This window comes from Myodes glareolus, chromosome 6, assembly GCF_982192425.1.
Source record: "Myodes glareolus chromosome 6, mMyoGla1.1, whole genome shotgun sequence".
Classification (NCBI taxonomy): Eukaryota; Metazoa; Chordata; class Mammalia; order Rodentia; family Cricetidae; genus Myodes; species Myodes glareolus.
Genome location: NC_142031.1, coordinates 87236081 through 87248850, shown reverse-complemented (window position 1 = coordinate 87248850; position 12770 = coordinate 87236081).

The following is a 12770-nucleotide window of genomic DNA, read 5'->3' as shown; positions in this document are numbered from 1 at the left end:
CAAATGCCCAGAGGCTGAAATGCACTCAGCAGCTTCTTGGAGGGTATAGATAAACTCCAGCAGCAGAGAAGGGAAGGAGGAGGACAAGAGGTAGAAAAAAATGGGATCCCAGATGACCCCTGGGGTACTCACTCCAGCTCCAACATTTGTGGAACTGACAGAAGTGGTTAGGGACTTGGGCTACTAAACCACCACAGTGTGATAGGCCAGGGCCAGAATGGCAGCCCAGCCCACTTCTTTCTCTATCACAGCAGCTGGTCAAGTTCAACCTTTATCAGTGTTCTTGACTCTGTGCCAGTCACCCTCACCCCAAGGCATCTTACTGCCCAATACGTTCAGCCCTGGAGCAGGTGCCCAGACACTTGTGATGTCTGTCGTGTCCACACGACATTCTAACACCACACATAGGCTCAGACTCCAAGTTCAGCTTGGAGCAATGACTGTGACAAGCCACTTCCTCCAGCCCTCCAGCCCCACCCCAGAACACCAATACTGGCTCCCCTCTTCCCTGCTTCAAGACTTGGTAAATCTTCTAGTCTTGAGTTCTTGAGTGATACACACACACACACACACACACACACACACACACACACACACCAGGCTTTAATCTGCAGCCACCTCCAGGTCCCATCAGCATTTTTAAGGTTCGTATTCTCATGCACATCCGGTGCTGGGATTGTTCTCTTCCTCGAGGCATTAGCACCTTCCACAGGCCTTTATCACCCCAGCCTCTCAGGCCTGGGGTCAGCCTTCAATCCACAAGGACCTGGAGAGGAGAAGGGAAGCCCCATCACACTTCCCCCCAACGTGCTTCACAGCCTGTCTCTTCCTGTTGGAGGCACGTCCTGAGGTCTGGAGCCCCTTCCCACACCTTCTCCCTCCCCCAGGGATGTCCCCCTAATCAGTAGGCATCAGTCGGCTCTAATCAACCCCCTGTTTTGACTATTTTAGCAGCTATAAAAGGGCCATAAAGAGCAAGTCAGTGGGCCTCCAGCAGCACCGAGCTCCCTCTCTGTGATCTAATGAAAAACACCCAGTGCTTCCTCGGAGCCCTAAGTGACAGCCCTGGCAGCAGAGCTATTGGAGGAAGCCTAATTAGGCTATAAATTAAAGGGCTTTTTTTTTTAAACCCAACATTATGACCTTTAATAAGATTGTTTTTACAACCGGTTGTCAATAAATCATCCAGGAGCTCCAGCAAGAAGCGTTCTCCTAGACATTCTGCGACTTTCATTAGCGGCAGTTTATTTGGGTTTTGGTGCACTATGGTGTTTTTTAAATCTCAAATTAAAGGCTCTGAACCATAAAAGCTAATTCAAAAAGTTCTAGTTTCGGCCTCTGAAAACAAGCCCCCCACCCCCGCACCGTACCTCCGCTCCAGTCCAGACACCCCCATTGAAGAAACTGGCTGAGATGGGCCCAAGTTAGGTGGTCGTCAGCTGGGAAAGAATGACAAGTGGTTGAGGTGACACCAGTCCTGGCAGCTGGGAGTATCCAAACAGCCTGAAGGTGACAAGCCCAGACAGGACAGCTGACCCAACCGAGGACAGGCATAAAAGGTGATTGTGGAGAGCCTGGCCTCAAGAGAAACAGGCCAGCTCACAGACAGACTGGGGGAGGACAACCCTGACACCTAAACCTGCGACTTTGACCTGATAAGGGAGAGCCACCAAATAAACCATTTAACCCACTGCTCAGAACTCACTTTCCTTCTTTGCCGTTGTCTTTTGTTTTATTTTGTTTTGTTAGTTTTGTTTTCCTAGACAGCATTTATCTGTGCAGCAGCTCTTGGCATGGGAGGTGCTTTTATATATGTCTTGCTTTTATTGGTTAATGAATAAAGCTGCTTTCGGCCAATGGCTTAACAGAGTAAAGCCAGGCAGAAAACCTAAACTGAATGATGGGAGAAAGAAAGCAGAGTCAGTGAGAAGCCATGTAGCTGCCATGTAGACGACTCTGCCGGACTCCACCGAAACTTTGCCAGGAAGGCCAAGACCTCATGGCGATGCACAGATTAACAGAGATGGGCTAGTTTAGGATATAAGAGCTAGCAATACACTTAGGCTATTGGTCAAACAATATCGTAAATAATACAGATTTCTGTGTGGTTATTTTGAGTCAGGGTAGCCAAAAAATGAACTAGGGGCCTCTGCCAACAAATTCTGACTATTCTAGAAGTCACTTAGTAAACCAGGCTGGCCTTGAACTCACAAAGTTCCTTCTGCCTCTGCCTCCCAAGTACTGAGATTATCTGCCCTCAAGAACATGTAGAAGCATATTTAGAGGTAACTGCTATGGCAAGATTATTCAGTCAGAGGAGCCGGTTAAGAAAAGCAGAGCAGGCTTTTCCGTAGTACAGTGCTTGCCACACAGCTACCCAAGTGTAAGGACCTAAATTCAGTCCTTGTGCCAATGTAAAAATCCAGGTGTGGTTTCTCATACCTGCAATCCCAGCACCAGTGAGATGGAGACAGAAACATCCCTAGGGTTCCCTGACTGGTCAGCCTACTCTAACCCCAGGTTCCCATGAAAAACCTCGTTTCAAAAAACACAGTGGTTGGCTTGGTGCCTAAGGAATGACATCCAAGGTTGACCTCTGACCTACACACACACATACACACGCATGCACATGAAAGAAACAGAACAAGTGAAATGAGGTTTTTGTCTACCTTTTAAGAAAGCAGAACGCCAGGCAGTGGTTGTGCACACCTTTAATCCCAGCTCTTGGGAGGCAGAGGCAGGCAGATTTCTATGAGTGTGAGGCCAGCTTGGTCTATATAGAGTGACTTCCATGGCAACCAGGGTTACACGGAGAAATCCTTTCTCAAAAAGAAGAAAGAAAGGAAGGAAGAAAAAAGGAAGAGGGGAGGGAGGGAGGGAGGGAGGGAGGGAGGGAGGGAGGGAGGGAGGGAGGGAGAAAGAAAGAGAAAGCAGATATCCAGTAGGCATTGTGTTGCATCTGGTTTGCCAGCACAGGCGGGACTCCGGAGCCTAGGTTTGTTTAAGTCCCAACATTCACTATAGTATTGTAAGGATGCATCTGTAGAGGAACCAGCTAAGATGATTGACCCACACAGCTCCAGCTCAAATACTGGCTCTGACTTATGCAAACTAGTATCTTAAGCAGGTGACGTCATCTTTCTGGGTCTCAGTTTCTCTTTCACATGGAGACACTAGCAAGCCTCTCCCCAGAGGGCTGTTGTGAGCCGTGAGCTAAGGCACACAAGTCATACAAGTCATGTAGGAATCTCTTGCTCTCAGCCATCCACTCATGCTATGGTTTGGCTGGGACCTCCAAAGGTTTCACGTATTGAAACTGAATCTCTGCTGCAAGATCCTAAGAAGGTGACATTTGAATGCCACTGGGTGTTGAGAGTGGAGCCTTTAGAGGGTGACTAGAATTAATGAGGTCATCAAGATTCAGCCTCGTGATGGAACACCAGTGACTTGAAAGTAGAAAAGAGACCAGAAGGGACACACTCATGTACTCCTTGTCTCTTGCTGAATGATGTCCTGTACCTCGTGACTCTGCCAGCAAGGACATCACCCGGCCCCTCGAATCATTAAATCTCTGAGATAAATATGTTTATTTTCTTACTTTTTTCATTCTATTTTATATGTATGAATGTTTTGCCTGTATGTACAGCTGCGTACCTGTTTGCAGTACCCTTAGGGGCCAAAAGAGAGCATCAGATCCCCTAGAACTGCAGTTATAGACTTCTGGTGCTGAGACTCAAGCGCAGGTCCCTGGAAAAGCAGCCAGTGTTCTTGACCAATGAGCCCTCTCCTCAGACTTATATTTCTTGATAAAGTCACCAGCTTCGGTGATTTTAGTACAGAAATTGGAACAAAGCAATACAGCTAGTAACAAGAGCAGTGAAGGGTTAGTCATATCTACCCCTCCAATTCTCATCTTTACCATCTAAAACAAACAAACAGGAGGATTGGATAGAGTTCCACAATCTAATTCTATCACTGTACAAAAGTAACTCAGAGATGTGTGCCCCTTCCCACTGCCCACAAAAAGTCTAGGCTGTCAGGAAAACGTCCATCTGACTGAGTTTCCACCTACCCCTGTAGGCCCACCGCCTGCTAGTCTTGCCAGTCACTTAAACACAGCTTACTTTCACAATGCTCTACCTCTGAGCCTGGCACAGGGTCCCCATATCACCTGGCATCCCCTCAGAACCATGTCACCTGGCCAAACCATACTCCTCATCCAAGTATCCTTCTCTCTAGAGACCCATCCAAATCCCTTGGCCCATCTCTCCACTCTGGCAGATACTCCTGTCATACTTGATTGTCTTAGATACTTTTTTTCTCTGAGACAGGGTTTTACTGTGTCACCCTGGCTTTTCTGGAACTCACTCTGTGATCAGGCTGTCCTCAAACTAGATATCCGCCTGCCTCTGTCTCCCAAGTGCTGGGATTAAAGGCATGGGCCACTACCACTGGCTGTCTTAGTTATTTTTCTATTGCTGTGATAAACCACCATGACCAAGGCAATGTACACAAAACAGAGCCTAATTGGACTTATGGTTCCAGAGGGTTAGACTTCATGACGGCAGAACAAAAGTACGGTGGCAGAAACAGCTGAGCGCTCACGTCTCCCACCACGGAGAGGAGGCAGAGAGAGCTAACGTGAAGTAGTACCAGTCTTGAAACCTCTAAGTCTGCCCCTAGTGACATAGTTCCTCAACAAAGTGACACATCCTAATCCTCTCCAAACAGTCACCAACTGGCGACTAAGTCATCAAATGCCTGAGAAGTGGGAGGGGCATCTCACTCAAACCACAGCACTGATGCTCCTGCTCACAGACCACACCACCTTGTCATCGGCGCTTGTCTGCCCGGCTGCCCTTGTCAAAGTGGGTAGCGTGGATCACATCCGTTCTAGTCTCTTTGATTCCCTAAAGTCCAATGCCATCAAACTTGTGTTGTGACACAGTCTTACAATATTTGCCAAAAGTGCGTCAAATTACACAGTGTTGAGAGACATAATGTATAGAAAAAAGTACGTGTAGAAACAGTTGTGTTTGTAGACAGATGTTTGATTTGTAACTGAGAGCTGGGTTTCTCTGCTTTAATAAAATGATTCTCTTAGAAGATTATCAGAAATAAAATGCATACACCTTGCCATATCTTGCAATCTGACTTTCCTCTTCTTTTTTTTTCTCAGAGAAAGATGAAAAGGGAGAAATCAAAAAAGGGACTAAATAAGACAACGATATATAAGAAAATAATGACTTGGGGGCAAGAGAAACCCAGGCTGGGACCCAACAGGGTCCCCATCTGCAAGACCCCTTGTTTCCCCCCCGCCATTCATGCATCTGCCAACTCCACAGACCCAGGAGTTCTTACTCCTAGGGCAGAAACAACAGGGGTCCCCAAATTTCTGAATGAAAACCATCCATGAAGTTGTGCGTGGGAAATGAAATGCCAGCGCCCAGGCGTCCAGGACTGTGAGGAAAGCGGGCATCTCGGCTCACCTGGGCTTCCTTTCGCTTGCCTCATTAATCAGCTCCCCTGGTCATCGATGCGTCTTGCCTCAGGCTCACGGGTCTGGTTTTTGTATAATACGCATTTCCCATTGGTTTTTATTTCATCTGTTTTTTTCAAGCAGCTTTTTCGTTATTCCTGAACTTTTTGGTTTTTTTTTTTTTTTAATGTAAACTACAGACGCCTGTGGATTGACGTAATCCAAAAAGAAGGCAACTGTTTCCCCTCCTTCCAAACAGGAGCACAGCTTTTGAAACTAATAAACCCCTTCAAGTCCATGAGCCCATTTTAGCCTTTTAAAACGGCTAGTTTCTACAGGAAAAACAAGAGGCGAGGAAACGTTTTGAGTCCGTTTCACTACGGGAACGAGAAGCGACTTCAGTGGGGAGAATGGCTCTACCCCTTGCCTTGCTTTCACAGTTGCAGTCATGAAGCCAGAAGAAAGGTGCCAAGGTGGGGATCTGCCTCTGAAGTCGTGGTGAGGAGAGACTGAGAGTGCCGGAGGAAGGGGTATAGAGGAACAGGTTGGGAGGGGAGGATAGAGGAGGGATTGGGTCCTGACACCACAGCTGGGAGAATGAGAACAGCCTTGGTCAGAGCAGAGGGTGGCACCGCACCAACCTCGTCTGCCTTCTCTGGAAGCATGAACTGAATGTGGAGGAAACCATGGAGCTACAAATTCCGGACAGCTGGGTGAGCTTAAAGGTCGCCGGGGAGGCCTCAATCGTAAAAGACGAGGATCAGGACTGACCCAGTCACCAAGGTGTGCAAGACATTTCTGGGTTTTGGACATCCAAACGGAGAAGGGTTCCACCCAGCAACTCCTAGGGAGGAGTCAATGGTCTCTTCCTTCTCCCCAGAGGGCTCTGATGTCATCATTCTGTCTCCAGCTTTGGCCCGAACACCCGGCAGAGAAATACATAGAACATATAGAGTAGGATCTATTGAGTAAGTAAATGGACAAATGAGTGAGCTAATATATGAATGAACAAATGAGAGAATGGAATGAACCCTTCTGAGTCTCTGCAGTCCTTCCGGAAGAAGAGACTCCTGAAGGAGAAATCCTCAAACTCTACGCTCGTACACTCCCGAGAACCAGGGCTGCCTACAGTGTGCAATTGCACAGGTAAAAGGAATCCAGGTGCAATCTTTGCTTTCAAAATGGCACATCATTCAGGAAGCAGATCTTTCTAATACCAGTTGAGACGTCCCTCGCTCTTGATTTTTCTCTCTTTGAGGTTCTGTTGATTGAGATTTGAGAATTACAAAGGGCTAAGGATATCCCCCCCCCCCCCCCGCAAACTAGCCAGAGTGCTCCTTCTGTTTCAGTCTGACTTGAAAATAATTTCTACCTCACCTCCACCTCATGGTTCTTTGAAGAAGCTTTGAAATTCAGCAAAGTTTAGCCCATGTCCAAGGACAGAGCTAGGGATCTGCAGGGGTAATCACTTCCAGTTTCCTGGAGGTGTGCTTCCTTCTCAATGGAATGGCAGGAATTGAAGATTAAGATTATGAGGGCAGATAGAATAACCTTTCCTTGGCAAAGCCAAGAAAATATGGGATCAGCCGTCATCCCGTGTGTCCCCTGCAGTTTCAACTGTCTGTGCCTGCTCCACTATGGAGCTCTACTCTGGGTCAGAGTCAAGCCAAACATCTTTGGGCTCACAGTAAAAAACACTTAAAAAAAATCACAACAGTGTATCAACTTACTCATCTCCTAGCTAGATGTTTGGAAAAAAAAAATGCCCCTGAGGGAGGTATTCCAAGTAGAGGCAGAATTTAGAGACTATTTTCCACAACATGATTTGTTGTGTGATATTCTTTTACGCTGTGTGATGATATGTCCCTGTGCTTAGCTTAATAAAAAGCTAAATGGCCAATAACTAGGCAGGACTTTGCTGTGGGAACTCCTTCAGCTAATAACCTTTAAGATACCGGTCCACTTTGGGCGTGGTCTCATTTCTATAACGGCAGATAAAAAGCGTGCCTGGCTCTCTTTTCTGTTGAATTTGGTTTCAGTTCCCAGTGCACACAGAGGACTGCAAATCGCTACCCTTATGGTGAGCTTATACCCAAATAAATAAACCTTTGCTATACTCCATCCTGGGCAATTGTGGAACTCTTTGATACCACTACAGATTTTCAGGGCAGAGAGAATGCTGGGAAAAAGAAGGGCAGAGTTGCAAGGAGGTGTGGAGGAAATATAACAGATAGGAGATGAGGTAACAGCCATGAGCCAGGTGACAGCACATAGAAATGGGCTAATTTAAGTTATCAGATCTGGTGAGAAACAAGCCTAAGCTATTGGCCAAGCTTTCATAATTAATAGTAAGTGGTTACTATTAAAGTGACCCATGTGGTTACTTGGGAGCTAGCTTGCGGGGCAAAGAAAGACTCACAACGGTGGCTTACTGGTTTGTTCTGAGAGACAGAAAACCCAGCATGTCCACTCTGCAGCCCTCAAGGGCGGGGGGAGGGGGAGAGGAAGAGGAGGAGGTCTAAACCAGAGTTTCAGGACTTTTTCCTGAGTGGTTTGGAGAGCTGTCAGTGGGCAGGAAAGGTCACACATCTGGTACATGGCCCTGTCCCGGTGCTGGCTGGTGTAACACAGCAAGCACGTCAGCTCTTCCTCTGCTTTCTGTTTGCCTTGGGTTTTGACGGCCAAGATTTATCGAGCTTCTCTTCATTTTTTAAAGTCCAAGGTGCCTATGATTGTTTAAGTTCTGTACTTTCATATCTGCCCAAATTAGAAGCCATATTTCACTAGTGAGCAGATGGTGTGCTTGCCGTCGGTGTAAAGCAACAGTAAAAATAATGATGATAGCAATAACAATTTTTTCTCCATTGCTCTTTATAAATGCCAGGTCCTAAGATCCTGATTACCCAACTCACTCAGAAGAAAAGAGATAGTGAGATTTTTCTTCAACAAAGCTATATCTCTTTATAAAATTTGAATCTAGAAAAGTCAGCACCAAGATGCTTATGTTGAATGTTGACTTTAGGATTACTTTAACCCAGTGTTTCTCGACCTATGGGTCAGGACCCCTTTTGGGGGCACTGAGCAATCCTTTCACAGGGTTCACCTAAGACCATCATAAAACACAGATATTTACATTATAGTTCATAACAGTACCAAAAATCACAGTTAGAAAGTAGCAACGAAAATAATTTTATGGTTGGGGATCACCACGACATGAGGAACTGTATTGAAGGGCCATGGAATTAAGAAGGTTGAGAACCACGGCTTTAGTCGGTCATGTTTAAACTGTGGTAACAAGAGGGTCTTAGGGGCCTTTTGCCCAGCAATCAAATCAGTTTATAAAACTAATCGTAACTTCCAAGACGATTTGAGGAGAAAGTGAGAGAATCCTTCTGGAGGCAGGGACTTCTCACTTGGGTTTGGTTAGGACAATGTCAGTTTCAGCTGTAAAGAAAGGCCTTTCCCATGGAAGTGTAAGCGTGGCATTTGCTGCTAAGTTAAAAGCAAGAGCAATGCAATAAACATTTGGTAACAAACCCCCACATACTTGGATTTATTGACTAGTTAAATTTTTAATGGTTAAAGCTTTTTTAAAAAAAAATTATTTCAATGGCCTGGTGATTTGCCCAGCTGGAATGCGCCTTTTAATATGTTCACATCGCAACAGAGAAGCCACAGTGACCAGGATGCTGATTCTCTTGTTTGTTTGGCCCCAAACTCATAAGAAGCTAGTACCAGACACATCCTTGCACCTGGGCTTCCCTCCTCACCCCGAGCCCAGTGAAGAGAGGGAAGGAGACAGAGAGGACGAAGCAACTGCCTGGGCTGGTTTAGGTAGCACCCTGTCCACTTCTACTCACCCACTCAGGTTCTCCGCCCCAAAATGCTGAGAAATGAAGTGTTCAGGTGCCAAGTAACCCCCTCCTCAGGGTCACACTGTCTGGGTTATACCTGCCTGGGTGAGTGGTCTGGTCTGGGAAGGTAGTTTATAGCAACACTGACCAAGGGACTGGGAACTGATTTTAACTGCTTCTCTGAGAACTGACCCTGTGATGAAGAGAGAATAGATGATATCGTGGAATAAATGGGTGTGCCGGCTGGTTTTATGTCAACTTGACACAAGCTGGAGTCATCTGAGAGCAAGGAACCTCAGTTAAGAAAACGCTTCTATAAGATCAGGCTATGGGCAGGCCTGTAGGTGGTTTTTTTAATTGGTGATTGACGAGGGAGGTGGGGTTGCCTCTGGACTGGCCATCCTGGGTTCTATAAAAAAGCAGATTGAGCAAGGCGGTAAGCAGCACTCCTCCAAGGCCTCCATATCAGCTCCTGTCTCTAGGTTCCTGCCATTCGAGTTCCTTTCCACTTCCATCAATGAAGGACTCCAATGGGGAAGTATAGTCAAATAAGCCTCCCTATGGTGCCTTTGGCCACGGTGTTTCAGCACAGTGATAGCAACCCTAACCAAGTTTTCCATTAGGGGTTTGAGAAAAGACTTGGGAATAGTGGACCTGATGAAAGGAGTTGCTGAGGATGTCAAACCAAAGGCTGACTCTGCCGGATACCAAGTTGCTTTCCATAAATGATTTCATGGATTCTCTTACTTGGTACTACTTTCCTCATTTTTTTTGATAGAAGAAACTGAAATGGAGCTGGAGAAATGGCTCAGAGGTTAAAAGCACTTGTTGCTCTTGCAGAGGACCTAGGTTTGATTCCCAGCACCCACATGGGAGGTCACAACCATCTCTAACCCCATTTCCAGGGGTTCCAACAGACATACACATGGTACACATACATGCAGGCAGGCAAAACATTCATACACACAAAGTAAAGTATAAAATCTTTTTTTAAAATTGGAGGGTGGGGGAGACTGACATGCACAAAGTTGAGAAGCGGGACGAGGCTGGAAAGAGAGGGACCATGCAAAGCGACTGGGCAAGCTGCAGTCTCACTGAGAGCTTCCAGGGGTAGGGTGGGAATGCTGGAGCTCCTTTACTGATATGAATCACTGAGTAAAACCACTAATGGTGTCGCTTTGAGGAACCCATGCTGTCCACAAATGCAGACCACTGCTCCATGCGGCGGTTCTTCACGTACCTCAACACACAAATCACACCCTGACAGAGGAGTTTCCTACAGTCGTTCACACATGCTACAGGCCACAGGCTTCAGAAACATACTGTGTAATCAACACCTCCACACAGATGCACCAAGAGTCGCATATCTCCTAGTACAGTACATGAACGCATGCACGCATGAACGCGCATGCATGCATGAACGCGCACGCACTCAAACACATACAGGCATACATCAAATGCAGTTACTTCTTGGTAATCCTTGAGAATGCATTCATGCCTTACTTCTCAAAGGTTGACTGATGGCCATGACTGTCTGCTGTGTCCTGTTGACAGTAGTCTACATGGTCATGGTAAAAAGATAATAATAATAATTCAAAGACTCCTAAGACAATGAAGAAATAAATAGGATCTTCTACCCATCACTTCTAGTCACCTATTCTAGAGTCCCAGGCTCTCATCCTTTCGGTGATGAAAGGATAACCAGCTCAGCCTCTGCTGGTGACCTTTGACAGTTCAGGGTCAAAGGTCAATTCTGGGTCTTTGGTTGCCAAAAGCTATCTCAAAATGTAGGATGAAGGCTGCAGCCCACAGGGGTTTGAGTTGTTCTTATTAAGGAAACTTGATTGCTAAGCCCAGAGAGAGAAGACTTGATGAAACATACTAGGCTCAAGGTGAATTCTTTTTAACTCTGTGGCACTAATATTTCTCATATGGAGGCTCAAGGACATTCACAAGGTTTTCAGTTTCAGGGCCATTTTTGCTTTTTTATGAAGTTTGATGTTCTCTGCACTAACACGGGTTTAATAATTGACAGAGGGCCAAACTGCCCACTGTGGCACCTGGAGGTCTGTTCAGCTGGACAGTCAAGCCACTCAGTCCACATCACCTCCAAAACCATACAGTCTATCCCCTGGCACTAGAGACCTTGCCAACTGCAGGAAGTTGGGAAATAAAAGAAATTTTTCAAATAAAAAGATGTCAATTTAACAGCCAGGGACCTGGAAACAGATGTTTCTCCCCGAGACCAAGAGCCGCCCACCCGCCCACCCATCCGTCCTCCGGGTTTTCAAAGTCACTTCTTGTCAGGTGCCCTGGTTAAGAGGGAGAATTAATGAGCTGTGCTCCATTTTATGGCTGCGGTCTGATGTGGGAGCTGTGTGCAGAGGGCTCCATGGACAGGCCAGCCTGGCCCCCAGCCCTTCCTCCAGCAGCTCAACCCGGATCAAAGCAGAGAGCAGCTCAGCTTTTAGAACAAAATGATTAAAACCATGTGGGGCTTGTTTCCTCACACATGACCTCCCGAAAAAGGGCATGGGGGACAGAGAAAAGGTGAAGTCAGGGGTCTGTAGGCCCAGGGAGGGGCAGGACCCAAGAGGCAGAGAAGATAGAAACACACACACACACACACACACACACATGCACACACGCACACATACACACAGTGCTTTACATGGACTAATATAGACACACACGTCCCTGAAAGTTGAAACAGCCCAAGCATGAGCAGCTAGAGGGCCTAATTAGCCAGAATGGCTCGGCCCACATCGCTATATGGATAAATAAATAGTTCGGAGTTACCCAGTGTGTCGTCCTTATAGAAAGCACAGATGGATGTTGCTCCCAACATGAAGGCCAGTGGCTCTGCTGTGTGCAATAATGCATTCCTCAGCTGCCTCCAGTCCTAGGCAACTTTACTGCACCTGAAAATGAGAACCCCTACGAGGACGGACTTGATCCATCTGACCGCCTGACTGGCTCCCCCGTGTTCATGTGTCATCTCTTCTCCCTTGGCCAGGACTGGATTTAGTGACTCATGCAGGGATGATGTTCCTTCCTGACATCGTGTCACCGGGACCCAGCATGTGTTCTGGCTCCGAAGGGAGCCAGCTGCCACATAAGGAACTGAAGCACGACAGGCCCCCAAGGCGAAGAGGAGATGCCACTGGTGTGGCCTCCATCTCCTTTCCCAGCCCAAACCATACCATGACCACACCTCGGTAGCTGCCTTCTCAAATCTGTGCCTGAACTCCGATCCCCAGGATGACCAGGTTGCTGTGTTGACTGCTGAATTCAGGAGCAAATTGTTTGACAGCCATAAAGAACATGGATCCTCAGACCTCCTCCTCTGTCTGGCACAACACTAACCCTTGTCGCAGTTGTTCTGAAATGCTAGAACAAAGCTCCATAGCTTGGTGGCTTAGACGCCACTCTGGTTT